Consider the following 15,107-nt stretch of genomic DNA (forward strand, 5'->3'; position numbering starts at 1 on the left):
TCACAGTCTATGAAATGCTATCAGACATACTGCTATATCTTTAAGGCTACAGATTTCAAAGAAAATAGCCTCTTGCAGGACAATATTCTGCACTATATAAAGTACCTTATGAGCTTTTAATCCCTGAAATAAAAATTTGAAGAGGACATAATCTGTACTCTCTCCTAAAGAAATGACGCCTGCTCAGGCACAGCCCTAAAATCCAAACTAGCTCCCTCTGACGATAGGCTGAGGCAGGACGACTGCAAGTTTGGTCCAGCCTAGGCAACTTAGCGACTCGGGGAGAAGGAGCTCACTGCAAAGGCCGTAGGGCTCCATTCCTAACACTGGAAACACGCGCACATGCACTTGTACACACCGGAAATGACTCACCGGTTGAGAAGACTTGGCATTAACTAGGTTTGGCAGGACAGGCCCTCAAACTCCTTTGGAAAATTCTTTAAACACTTAAATATAGTTCACTTGGTGCTTGTTGTTTTTATTAGTATGTCCTATATACCCAATTAGGATGTGCCTACAGCTAACAATGCTGTAAGTATAAGATTTTAACAAATATCTCTGCTGGACTGAATGAACCTAAACCCTGGATCAGACACTAAATGTGTAAGTTGAATGGGTAATATAACGTGGAAGAAATCTGATGACCCACTGCTTGAAATAACTACAAATGAATGCCAGAAGCAACAGTGCTAAAGGGAGGGGGGTCTAATTCTTACTTCTATTTCTAGCTATATTACTAATACACTCTCAAACGTTTTAGGCATTTCCTCCATAAATATTTAGGAACATCATTAATTTGGTGCTTTTAGGTTTCTGAATGACTAAAGATTTATTTCTACAAAGTCGTAACAATGGACAGAAGAGAGAGCACTGTTGGTCCTAGACTAGAGCCAGAGTTAGAAAACATAGGCTCTAACAACCTAGCTCTGATAAAGACTGTGGATATGCAGTACTTGGGTGATCAGGAAGAAACAAGACACAGTAAGAAAGCATTCATGGCCTGACTGCTTTAGTAGAAGTCTACAGTGAGGATAAAATAGTGCCCAACATACAAAGTTGACGCCAAGAAATAAAGGGTAAAGAGCATCCGAATGCCAGTAAGCATGAGAGAAACCAGCACACCAGCACAGCAGGTGGGGAGACGCCGCACAGCACAGGCCCCTGTTCAGCTTACTTTCCTGATACGCTGGGGATCACATTCTAAAACTGGTCCCAGATTTTTTAAAAGAGAAAATTGGTTCATGATTTAAGATATTACATTTAAGATTTTAAGGGATAATGGATTTTAACATAAATAAAAATCATTTTAGTAGATATTATCAGGGCTTAGGACTAACAGCAAGGATTTTAAATCTCAGTAACAAAAGACTTCAAGAAAAGTAGATAGTGTTTCAAAAGACAGTGTTACAGATTTAGGAATTAAAGTATAATATTTTTTCTGATAAGAAGGTTTTTAATATTTAAAGTATATCACAAGGCAAAAGAAAGAAAGTTTTATAAGTATAAATTAGAGGAAAAAAAGCCAAGCCTGGTGGTGTACACTTATAACCCCAGAACTCTGAGAAGCTGATCTAAGTTCAAACCTAGTCTGGGCAATTAAGCAATTCACTCAGACCCTATCTCAGTAATAAAAAAATGTGCTAGGGTTGTAGCTCAATGCTGAGGCCACAGGTTCAAGTCTCAGGACTGCAAAAACAAAGTACATGCAAAAATGTAACTGATTTTCATTAGGGACCAGTTAAGGTTACATATGAGAGATACAATTTGAACTAGATCTTGAATATAAAGTTAAGAATCTGAGATACAGAATGATACGCTGAAGGTGAAGAAGAGTGTAAATGACAAAATAAGGTCCTACAGGTAACTGAGAAAACAACATTAAAGCATAGTGCACTTTAGAAATAAACAGGGAAAGAATGTTTTTGCTGTAATAGGAAAATAAATGAGTCTAAAAAAGGATTAGGATAGAGTGGGAAGGGATGATGGAGATATTTAGGTCCTCAGAATGAATGGTGTTAGGAAACAAGGCCCAGGATGTGGCCACGTGTTTGAGATGATAAAGTGGGACAGAGACCAAAGTTCCAGAGTGTGAACATGATAAACCACAGGGCTAAAGGTGCTGAACCGTTCAACAGTTTGGAGGTGCAGTCGCTTTAAGACGGTGGCCAGGGACAGAAAATACAGGAAAGTGGAGCCAGGACCAAAGACTTACTTAAGGAACATCTGGTGCATCTGTAACTGGCAAAGAAGAAAAATAGGTGCAAACCACATGCAACAAGCATCAAAGGAAAAAGTGTTTTAACTGCAGCAGTCTAATAACGGTCTAATAGCAAGAGTCGGTGTTTACAAGCGTGGATTTCCCTTGTTGGTCCCTTGTCATAGGAGAAAGGAAAAAAAAGACAAAACGACATCAGGAGGGAGTATGAAAAATCTTGCAAAAGCATTTCTTGGTAACAGAACAGGGATTTCAAAGGTTAAAGCAGAAGTCATTGTTAAAGGAGAAGTTTAATGAATAGAGGAGGGTGGGGAAAACTCAGAAAGTGAGGGATGAGTAAATTGGGGGAAGAAACTATAAATAAGTACTTTACACTTTAAAAGTCATTTTAGCAGTAGAAACAGAAGGGCCTCCATAGAATGGAGGCCACGGTACAACAGAGAACGCAGCCGTGTAAAAATGTAAAAGGCAGCTGTGGAATCACTGCAAGATGGAGCTGTTACAAGTTCCTTTCATAGTGTAACGCGGCCCACTGTGATACGGAGGGACAGCACACAGTGCATACCAGCCACCGCAACATTCGACAGGTATTTACTGAGTGCCTGCCTATAAATGCAGAGCCCAGTTCCCAGCGCTACAGGTACACTGAAAACTAAGGGACTGAATTCCCACCTGAACGCTCAACAGCGCTGAAGGTCAGAGCCTTCACTGATGATGGAAATGTCTTAGTAGCTGCACCTTCCAGCATGACAGACACTAGCTATGTGTTGCTACAGCACTTTGAAAAGTGGCCAGTATGGCTGGGCAACTAAATTTCAATTCTCAAAATTTTAATTATTCAAATTTAAACAGCTACTGTGACCTGTGTGACCACAGTGGGCATGAAAGCTCTTGCCTTCATTTGAGTTAGGGGGAAAGCAACGTAACATGGCAAGCAGGAGAAGTTGTGCGATCAAACTCAGAGTTCTCCGTCGTCACAGACTCCTAGAACAAGTCTTTGTAGACTGGCAGGGGCGTCCTTGTACCAGCCTTCTGAAAGCAAGTTTCCTGCTCAGAAGCACTGAAAATCGATGCTGGTCATTATTAACTAAAAGGATATAAGAACCCGCTGCTCAAAGGAGAGCTAGAGAACCAGAACCAGGCTTCAGGAGCTGACAGGAGTCACAGGCAAAGACGTGCAAGGAGAGCCACTAGGCCTTTCCAGTGCCACCACACACCCGCCATCTAATCACTTATTCTGCAGCTCAAATTCTGACAGTTTTTCCAAATGGCTGCCTGTAGTGTTCTGTTTCCTCTTAGGATGGCACACAACAGGTAATTCTTCTCAAGATTGGGTATACACAGAAAAAGGCATTCACTAAAGGGTAATTACGTTTTCAAAAGGTAAATACTCACTACACACACACACACACACACACACACACACACACGCATCCTAACTGCTAAAATAAAAATGTCAAAATATTAAAAATCTTGAGAAAAAAATTAGAAAGCTCGAAATGGAAAACAGATGCTTGGCTTTAAGCCATGTAAAGGATAAAATTAAGTGGCATCCTCGGTAGGTTATCTTCAATGATTAAGATTCCCTTCCCTTGCATAGTTACTACTATCATTTCCCCAAAAGACTGTCTCCTCATTCCTGACTGCTCTCCTGGCCTTTCTCCACCGCTGCCCCAGAGAAACAGGCACAGGACTGGCTGAGCACGGGGCCTGGCTTCCCTCGCAGCAGGGATGCACCCAGGGAGAGGTCTGCAAACCAGATCCACACCATTCTTTAAACTTCCCTCTGTCTTTAGTCTAAACATAAGCCTCTTAGTGTCACAAAGAAGCAGACACTAGAGACAGAAAAGAAGAAGAACAAGAGGGAGGAATAAAGGAGGGAAAAACTAGTTTTCTCTGATCCACGCGTGAGGTCCTGATCCAGGTTCCAAGAGAACAGCGTACCTCTGTCCTCTCACAATTTATGTCAGCCAATAAAGCCCCTTTATTTGCATGTGATGTCGGCGTTGAATGCTGCCACATCCAGTAGTTGACTACATACTTTATTAAACTATTATAAATTTTATGTTTTTAATTATAGATTAACTTCACAAACTTTAAAAACTGAATGTGCAATGGGGCAGGCTTCTGGAACACAACATACTTTCACAACAGTAACTGCATTATTGTTAGCACTGTGATAGGCTAATGGGCGAGAAACTAATGAAAAAGACTGGTATATAATTAATAATTTAAAGCACCTGTCAAAGTAGTGATTAATATCTACTAGATATTATCAACTTAGATAGTACTGGCTCGTAAAGAAATGGGTACTTTGCGCTCTATATGATTTATACTTTTCATTACTCCAGGAAGACCTTTTTTCTAGATAGTCTTTGACCTACCACAAGCTTTAAATAAGAAAAGCTAAAATTAGAGAGAATTATTTTAATGATTGATAAAAATGCACCTGGTAGATGTAGTTGGAGTTATAAATCAGTAAATTAGAGCTGCCATAGGAAAAAAAAATCACTATAGAGTATTAAAAAGATTCACGCAAATCTTGTGAATTACTCCTTCTGCTAGATTTTATAGTGCTATGTCCTTTTTAAAAATAAGTTAGGGTCAATTATACATTATAAATGACCTGAAGAAATTAAAGAGAAATCCAAGGTAAATTACCAAGATAACTAGTGGAATAGAAAATGATTTATATTAAAAGCCAAAGGAATAAATGCTATTTTATAGATTCTTTTTAAAATAATAAAAAAAAGAAGGGTCAAGTTTATTATTGTCTTCAAGTAATGACAGAATCCTGAACAGTTTATCACTATGGCAACAGAAGCCCAAAGCAGAAGAAACAGGCTTAAATTCTAACATAAAAGATTCTGGCTGGTCAAACTGTAGTACCATGATAAGATAAAATACTAGAGTGGGGCTCCTGGGGAGGGGCAGAGATTTAAAAACTGCCTGGCCTGAATAGTTAAACAATACACTCACTTAAAAGCAAAGAGATGGGCAAGCTGGCTCTCAAAATCCATTACTGAGTTATGATTCTAGAACTGTAGGCACTAACAATTTAAATTAATTGTTCATAAATCCAATATAAGTAAGCACTGTGCATACCTCTGCCTGAAGCAGTTCTAGCCTAAGTAATGTGAATCAAAACTCTTGTCTCAAAACATAACCTACAATTTAATGAATGTGATTTTTAAAAGCCACTTGACTTTAATTTATATAATTACTAAACTCACTAAGATTTTAAAAGCAGATAGAGGGGAATCCCAGGTGCTGAAGAAAGGCAGATGTGCTAGCTCTGTGTTATCCATACACTCTATAAAAGTAATTCAGAAAAACAAGAACAAAGCCACACGAAATCACTCCCTCAGCAAAATGGAAGGCAGAAAGTGCCTGAACCCCAAGACACCTAGAAATGAAAAGAAGCGACATAAAGAAAGAAAATTAAAGACCAGCATTAACAACAGAATACACCGCCACCTTAAACAAACACCAACCAAAAGACTAATGTCAATGGTAGTTTAGTCCAAAAATTAAGGTTGGTCCATTATCAGGAAAATCATTAACATATGATCTTCATATGTCAAAGGAAAGAAAATTATGATTTTTTTTTTTTTTTGGGTACCAGGGATTGAACTCACAACCTCATACTTGCCAGGCAGGTGTTTATGCCACTGAGCTAAATCCCTGGCCCATGATTACTAAGGTTAAAAAACATTTGATAGGGCTGGGGTTTAGCTCAGCGGCATAAGCACCTGCCTTGCAAGTGCATGGTCATGAGTTCGAGCCTCAGTACGGGGGGGGGGCGCACGACATTTGATAATTTTCAAAACTATGTCTAACAATAACACATGAAAATAAAAACTGGTAAATACTTTCTTAATAAGGTATACACACACTTCAGTCCTAGAGCTGGCCTCGTAACCAATGAAGAAAGAGTCGAATATTTCCATTGAAAGCAGGAATAAGGCAAGAAAATCTATTATCTCTGATCCTACTGAATACCGCATTTTGGGGGTACTTGCCAGTGCAATTAGATAAAGCAAATGCATGGGCATGGTTAAAAAAAAGATAAATGATCACTACTTATAGATGATATATATGCCACTACACCTGGAAAATGCTAGGTAAGTCAACAATAAAATGAACACAAACAATATTCAGTTACTAGCAGGTACAAAATTAATGTGTAAGAAGTGGTAGTCTTCATAAATAATAACCAGCTAGAAGACAAAAATGAAAGAGAAAAGCATTTCCAATAGCAACAAAGACTAAATGCTTAGGAATAAACTTAGCCCATTTCCACCACCAGCCCCACGGCAGGCATCTGTGTACACGTTCCAGCAGCGGCCTGCACACACGCTGGGAGCCAGGGAGGGTGCTGGTTCTGATCCAAGAGGTGCACACGAAAAGACAGGCAGTTACTGTTGCTGCGCCGCCCGGCTGCAGCCCCCTGCACCCTCGGGCTGAAGCTACTTTCAAGGAATTTACAGGGTCACTGCCATCCCTCCCAACTGTTTGTTTTACGTTTTTTTCCACTTCTAGGAGCCAGACATTAAAGACTCGGACATCCTAGCAGCTATATATTTGTGGATAATCAGAAAATAGTTATGCATATTCAGCAAAAGGCAAAGTCTCAGAAGAAATCTGAGAAGACCCTGTTAACACCTCAAGCTGAGCCTTGCCACAGAAGTAGCTTGCTATGATTCACACACACACACCCCAAAAATAATTTTTTTAAAATGACAGGAAAAAAAATACCCAGCAAATACTGAGGAAAAGGGAAAATCTGATTTTTAAGACTTACTACTTTATTAGATTCAAACATCCAGTTTTATACAAAGAAACAGGGAAGCATGGCCTGTTCAAAGGGGAGAAAAATCAACAGAAATTAACAGAAAAAGAACTACAATATTAGCAGATCTACTAGAGGAAGACATTAAAGCAAATTTTTATTTTTTTCCTTTTTATCGGTACCAGGGATCGAACTCACGACTGCCTGCTTGCAAGGCAGGCGCTTATGCTGCTGAGCTAAATCCCCAGCCCCTAAAGCAAATGTTTTAAAGATGATTAAAAAACAAGAAGTTGTTGAACTGAACAAAAGTATCCAAGAACAAAATGGAAATGTGACTAAAGAGAAAAAAACACCCAAAAGAAATTCTGAAGCTGAAAAGTATAATACTTGAAATTATAATTTCACTAGAGATTCAAAGCTAATTTGAGCATGCAGAAAAAATAATTAGTGAATGTAAAGATACGACCATGAAAATTATCAAGTCCAACAAGTAACAATTTTAAAAATGAAAAAAAGTAAGCAGAGCTGAGTGACCTGACATCATCAGATCATCCAGCTACACACTGTAGGAACCAGCACAGAGAGAAAGTACAGGAAATATGATGCTTGAAAACTAAGCAAAGTTACTAAAAAGCATGAATGTAAACATGAACTGTAAGAGATACTCAAAAAGATCTACATTACAACATAGCATTAATCAGTTTGAAAACCAAAGGCAAAGAAAGAATATTTAAAACAGCTAAAGAGAATCAATTTATCATATATAAGGAATATTCAATAACATTATCAGCAAATTTCTCATTTAAAAAAAACTCTGGAGAAGCTGAGTAGGGCAATATATACCTGTAACTCCAGTTACTTGGAAGGCTGAGGCAAGACAACTCCAAGTTGAGGGTCATCCTGGACAACTTGGTGATACCTTGTCTCAAAATTTATGAAGATACTGCAGATGTATTTCAGTGATACACTGCTTACCTAGCATGTCTGTGCCACTGCATTCATAAAACAAAACAGCTTTGAAGGCCAGAAGGTAATGGACAGATATATTGTATTTAAAATATACAAAGAAATTGTCAATTGAAAATCTTTTATCTGTAAAAATTGTTTTTAAAAGAAAATTCATACATTGCAGATAAGCACAGCTATCTTACCAGACATACTTAGGGGCACTGAACAGAGTAAATGAAAGGACGTTACACAGTAACTCAAATCCATATGAAAAAATGCACAGCTCTGTAAAATAGATGGGCAATTATAAAAGCTAATATTATTGTACCAACGATCTGTAACTTATTATTTTCTGTATGATTTAAGATACCAATACATTAAAAATTAGTCTAAAAACTAGTATTGTAACCTTATTGCCCCACATTTTGTTTTCTACATTCTTTTAGAAAGTAATGCATTGAAAAAATTATTAATTTATGTTCTGAGACACACAATACATAATACGGGTGTAATTCTGTGACACTGACAACAGAAAAGGACAGAAACTAAAAAGAGTTTTTGTATATCTTTGAAGCAAAGGTTGTATAAATTCAAGCTGGAGTCTTATAAACTCAGGATGTTAACTCTAACCTCCTTCATATCAAAAGGAAAATAGCCGTCAAATATACACAGAAGGCAGAAAGGAGCTTAGATTTCTCCCTGCCCCCCAAAAACCCTAAAACAAGAAAAAAATGAACACAAAAGATAGTAATGAAAGACAAACAGGCTTTAAAGACAGAACACAAATAGCAAAATGACAGAAGTCGCTCCTTATCATTAATTGCTTTAAATATAAACACATTAAACTTGCTGTTGGGGATCACAAACTCACACTGGCTAATTTTACATACTTCCCTATGAGATAAAATAGAGGTTTGGGGTTATGGGTACCACCCACCTAAGACCTCCCATGGATTCCTCTAAGCATAAATCATCTGGGCCCTCTTGAGTCACCCCAGGATTATACTCCAGGATAAGACCCTTCCTAGCATTTCACTACCTACGCCATCTTGAGTCCGAGTCTTCCCCCAACTGGAATCTTTCACTCGCCCCACCTATCACTGTGTACACCTAATAAATAGTGGCTGTTTCGGAGTCTGAGGAGGATCCACCAGGAGACACTGACTTCCCAGCCATTTATGTATTAGTAAATTTGTCTCTGTTTTTGGTTTTTCTCACCATACCCTTAAAACAGACAATTGGGACTCTGGACAGGGCTCCCAGTAACTTGCTAATCAACAAACCTCCAAAACGAAAATAAAGTAAAATTTTAAAAAACCTGCCTCAACACAGAAAATTAAAACCCACAGTAACTAGAAGTTTTTTCTCTAAGATTAGGAACAAGAGAAGGAAGCTTTGGTTCATAATTTCTAAGTAATGTTCAATTGCAAGTTCCAGACAGAAACAAAAAAGACATCCAAATTGGGAGGATGAAAAATTATCTGTTCTCAGATGATATGATCTCATGTAAAGAAAACCCCCAAGATCACACACACGTGCACACACACACTGCTAACAGATGAATTTTGCAAAGGAACTAAAGTTAATAATCAAAAATCAGTAACATCTCCAAAAACAATAAAATTTGAAAAAAGAAATTAAGAAAACAATGTCATTTACAACAGCATCAAAAAGAATAAAATTTCTCTGAATTAACCAAGGAGCTGAAGGATTTGTATACAAGCAATAAAACACTAACGAAAGAAAAAAAGACATTAAAAAAACACATTGCAAATTCATGGAATGAAGATTTAATATTATTGAGCTCTCAATACTATCCAAAATGATCTACAGAATGAATGCAAACCCTATCAAAAGCCCAACAACCTTTTTCACACAAATAGAAAAACTCATCCATCTTCCATATGGAATCACAAGGGAACTGAAAGAGCCTAAACAATCCTGAAGTACACTGGATAAATGTAAGCTAAAGGACTCACACTCTCTGATTTCAAAATTTTACTCCAAAGTCACAATAATCAAAACAGTGTGGTACCAGTCAACATAAAGACAGACAGACCAATCCAGTGATATCAAACCTTTAGAACTTTTAATGATAACAGGCAGCTTGCTACAGGTTCACCACCAGTGGACTTGACTCTTTCACAGGGATAGCGAACCTTTCAGAGACAAGTTGCAAACAGGGGGCTGGAGGTTTAGCTCAGCGGCATAAGCGCCTGCTTTGCAAGCAGGCAGTCGTGAGTTCGATCCCTGGTACCGATAAAAAGGAAAAAGAAAAAAAAAAAAAGTTGCAAACTGTAAACCAAAACCCATTCAATACTGCAATTAAACCTGAATAATACTGAGATTTTAGGGGTTTTTTTTGAGGAAGGGGACTCATAAACATTTTTTGTTTTAAAATAAAAACAAATAACACATGTACCATATGTTCAGCACTACTGGACTAGAGAGACTGGAGATCAAGCCTCTCTTTATAGTTAAGGGTACCAAGAGCATCACTAGAAAAAATGGAATTCTGTTCAATAAATCACGCGGAGAAAACTGCATATCCATATGTAAAGAAATGAAACTGGACCTTTACTACTAATACCAAATAAAAAATTTAACCCCAATGGATGAAGAGCCTAAGTTTTAACAGTTAACACTATAAATCTCTTAAAATATGGCAGGAAAGAGTTATGACCGAATATGGCAATAATTTCTTGGCTACGATGCCAAAAGAAAGGCAAGAAAAGCAAAAGACAACTTAAGCACACAAATTAGAAAATGCACGTCAAAAAATAATTATAAGTACTAAAAAAGTATACAAATGAGAAAAATACTTGCAAACCATATATAACTAATAAGGGGTTTATATCTAAACATATAAAGAACTCAATAACAACAACGAAATCAGATTTAAAAACGGGCAGAGTATTTGAACAGACTTCTCCAAGTGCTTGCTAGTAAGTGCATGGAAAGGTGCTGTGCTCAATATCACTAGCTGTTAAAGAGGTTACAAATCAAGGTTATGGTGAGATCATACCACATACTATTAGGATGCTTAAGATTAAGATAATCCAGAAAATAACAAGTGTTGGTGAGGCTATAGAGAAATTATAACACTTGTGTCCTGTTGGTAGGAATATAAAATAATACCAACTACCCTAGAAAACATATGTGTAATCCTCTAAAAATTAAAAATAAAATTTCCATATAATGCAACAACTCTACTTATGGGTATACATCCAAAATAACAGAAAGCAAGGATGTCTGTATATCTGTGTTCATGGTAACGTTATTCATGAGAACTAAAATGTGGTGTGATCATCCATGAATAACTGACATGAATAACATACATCCATTGGAACATTATTCAGCCTTACAAGGAAGGAAATTCTAAAACATACTGCAAAGTACATGAACACTGAGGTTATCGTGCTACCTAAAGGCTGCAAAAGACAAGTATCACATGATTCTACTACATCAGGTACTGGGAGTACTGGAAATCATACAGGGAACAGAGTGGTGGTTGCCAAGGGTTGAGAAGCTAATGCAATGGCCCGTTACTGTTTCATGGCTACAGAGTCTTCAGTTGTGTAAGATGAAAAGAGCTTCAGAGATGCAGAGATGGACAGCAATGATGGTCACACAATACTGAACTGCGTCCAATGCCAGTGAATTATGTATCTTAAACATGGTTCAGAAGGTAAAATTTTATATGCATTTCAGCACCACAAAAATGAACAAAATTAAATGAAATCACAATAAAATTGACAAATTTATGAAGCTTGACATTGATATTCAAGAACACATGAAAAAACTAACACAAAAATACCTCAGAAAACACAAAAAGACAAAAAAAAACTACAAGGGTGGAGAAGCATATATGGGCATTAAAATATACTGTAACGCTCTATTATTAAAATTCTGCACATTTGAGTTACATGTAAGCTAAAATGTAACAAAAGCATCATCATGAATCACTAGAATAAATAAAATTAGTTTTAATAAGTTTGGAATAATTGGTTAGCTGTTTAGAAAAAAGTAAAATGAAACCTATATCTCACAGCCCACAGAAATACCCATTTTAAATAGCTCAAAGATCTAAATACAAAAAATAAAGCCATAAAAGCGTAAGACCATGGTTCCTCTTTAACTTCAGTGCAAGGAGACTACTACTCAGCATCTGGAAGCAATAATGCAATAATGATTTGTAATGTGAATTACATAATAAAATATTTTACATAACAAGTATAATACAAGAAGTCAAATGAAAACTGGTACACAGGGAGAAAATATTTGTAACATATTTCCAAAAGACAAACAACACTTTAAAAACAAGGGAAAAAGATAACAGAAATCAACAGACAGTTGAGAATGACATGGACAAACCAAACACAACAGATAAACATGTGGCCTTAAACATAGGAAATGTAATTCAATTTCACTAATAATAAGAGAAATGCAAATTAAACAATACTGAGATGCAAAGCAGAACAATATTCTTAGAAATACATTTGATAATATCTAACAAACTGTTTATAAATTTACCTTGTGACTAACATTCACTTCAGGAATTTACTCTTAAGATATACTTCCAACAATATGCAAATACATATAGATTTCAGCTTTGGTTGTAATCACAAAATACAGTATTGGAAACTAAACACTTGAACATAGATAGAAAAGTGGATAAACCACTGGTACATACACACAACAGCACGTTATGCAGCACGAGGTTACTCTCTATGAACTACTTGGTATTATGCTTAAAGCAATTTTGACCACAGTGCTAAGAAAGAAGGGAAAACAAAATATACATTCATCTGCCATTTCTGGGGGTGGGGGGAATAGAAAAGATAAAACAAGAAACTCATTAGATTACCAACTGGGGATAAGATAATTAAGGGAAAATGAGAACAGGATAGATCAAATAGATGCAGGAAATAGCATTCTTTGAAGTATAATTTTTGTATCATTCTGTCCTTTAGAACTACCTGATGTTACACATAGTGAAATCTGCTAACATCAACAAAAATGAGACGCAGGCTCAGAAGGGGATAAAACATAGATAAGTGAAGCTGTTTTATAAGTGAATAACTATCCAAATGAACATTAGAAAATCCCTAAGTAATTCTGGAAAATCCTATGTAACTTTCAGATTGTATTTTAAATCACTTAAGTGTATTTTAATACACTCAAGGGCTAAAAACTAAAAGAATACACAGGTATTACACAACAGCTAAGAAGTTTTTCACAGAGCTGTCAATTAGCTATTTCAAAACTACTTGTACATCCTAGGGCTAAGGAAGCAAGTAGAAAGCCAAAGTTCTCATTATCAAAGGAGTCACAAATAGGAAGAGAAGGCTTAATGAACTCTGCGGTGTTGGGCTGCAATTGGAAAGAGCACTGCAAATACATGATTGCTAAAATATATATATACAGAAAAATAAATAGATACAAATGTGTATTTGTGTATGCAAAAACACTTTTTTCTTCAGTTCACTGAGGGGGCCTATAAGCAATGTCTTTCTAGTATAATAAATATCCCTATAGCTGAGATTCTGTTTCCTGCACCATTCTCCAATAAAAAGGAACCAAAGCACCTTAGAGAAACAACTACGGGGAGGCCAAGAACATCTTTTGATGCCAGCAAAGAAAGAGATACTCAAAAAATGGTGGGACTCCATCAAAAGGTCCTAGGAGTCAACCTGAAAGAGCTTCCAATGCCCAAATCTGAGACAACTTCAATAGTAAGTTACAACACAGTAAAACCTTGACTGCAAGGAACTTATTCTATGAGTATTCCACAAGGCCAGCAGACATGGCTAGTAGATTTTAATTTGATAATGATGTCTTGCAAGACAAGCAGTACATGACATCAAACATCACATGATCACAACTCAGCCAACGGTTCTCTCTCTCTCTCTCCCTGCTACCTCTGTGGGGTTGTAGGTGATCATCTCCCAACAGTAAGTGGTTATGGAGGAGATCACATTGCAGAGGAGGAGAAAAGGGCAGAGGACTCCCTCCTTCAAATGAGATTAGGGAGATGCGTAAAATCAGGGAAACAGGGCAAAACTTTGTAGAAGTGCACCACCTGAGTAAGGCTGTAGTGGTGCAAGTGATGAATCTTTTAACGACAACGCAATGTCACATTTCCACAAAATCCTCAAAAGGAGGCAAAAGCAATGGATAGGTTCCTTGCTAAAGCTGTACAAAAAGAAAAAGATTCCACTGAGCCAACAGACAGCAGTGATTCCATTAATGACAGTGAAAGTCATCCTATGCAATAACCCTCCTCTCTTGCATTCTTCACAACAGCCATGCAAGTTTTCAAAGATAAATGCAAGTTAATTTATTTTTCTTTATTATTTTATATTACAGTTCTATAATTGCTTTTATATGAATACTTTTGGATTGTGGAATGAATCATTTGAGTTTCTATTATTTCTTATGGGAAAACTCACTTTGAAGTAACAAGCGATTTGGGTTACAGCATGCTTCCAGTATGAATTATGCTTGCAAACCAAGGTTTTACCATATTATAATCTATAGAAGAAAACAACAGTGTTAGCCCATATATGTAGAAATACAGTGTTTACAGGAGAAATGAAAGGTCTTCCATTCAGAACTCCAACCAATAAATACAGAAGAATGATAAAAACAAATACGAAAATCACTATTTGACAAACACTAGAACACAGTTGTTTGAGGAAAGTGGATGCTAAACATTTCAAGGAAGACTATTTGGTCAGAAAGTATGATGAAAACGTTCATGTAGTCTCCAAGAGTCATACTGGGAACCTTAACGTAGATTGACTTAGAGAAGAAAAAAATAGTAATTTTATACTGGAAAAATCTGATGACATTTTAACCAAGCAATCAAGGTTAACATCACCAGCTAGTGGGAAAATGATGAACTTCCTGACGTGAAGCCCTGACGACTATGCGTGACTCTGCTTTTACTTTTGCTCAAAATACATAACATGAATCCATTCACAAGTAATGTGTTATAAACTCAACCTAAGGAATATTTTATAAAGTAACTAAGCTGTAAAAGTGTTAATATGTACGTAAAATGTTAACACTTGTGAACTCAAGATAAAGTGTATGAAGATTCTCTGGGCTACATTCACACAATTATTGTTACTTTGACACTATTTCAAA

The 15,107-nt window shown here is 36.8% G+C and overlaps 1 protein-coding gene across 3 annotated transcripts in view; it reads right to left on the reverse strand.

Moving 5' to 3' along the window:
• Positions 1-15,107, reverse strand: part of Cep83 (centrosomal protein 83) — a 137,255-nt gene that overhangs the window by 23,061 nt on the left and 99,087 nt on the right. The window lies entirely within an intron of this gene.

The sequence above is a fragment of the Cavia porcellus genome, unplaced genomic scaffold, assembly GCF_034190915.1.
Source record: "Cavia porcellus strain 051 isolate PalLab524CR breed Dunkin Hartley unplaced genomic scaffold, mCavPor4.1 scaffold_8, whole genome shotgun sequence".
Classification (NCBI taxonomy): Eukaryota; Metazoa; Chordata; class Mammalia; order Rodentia; family Caviidae; genus Cavia; species Cavia porcellus.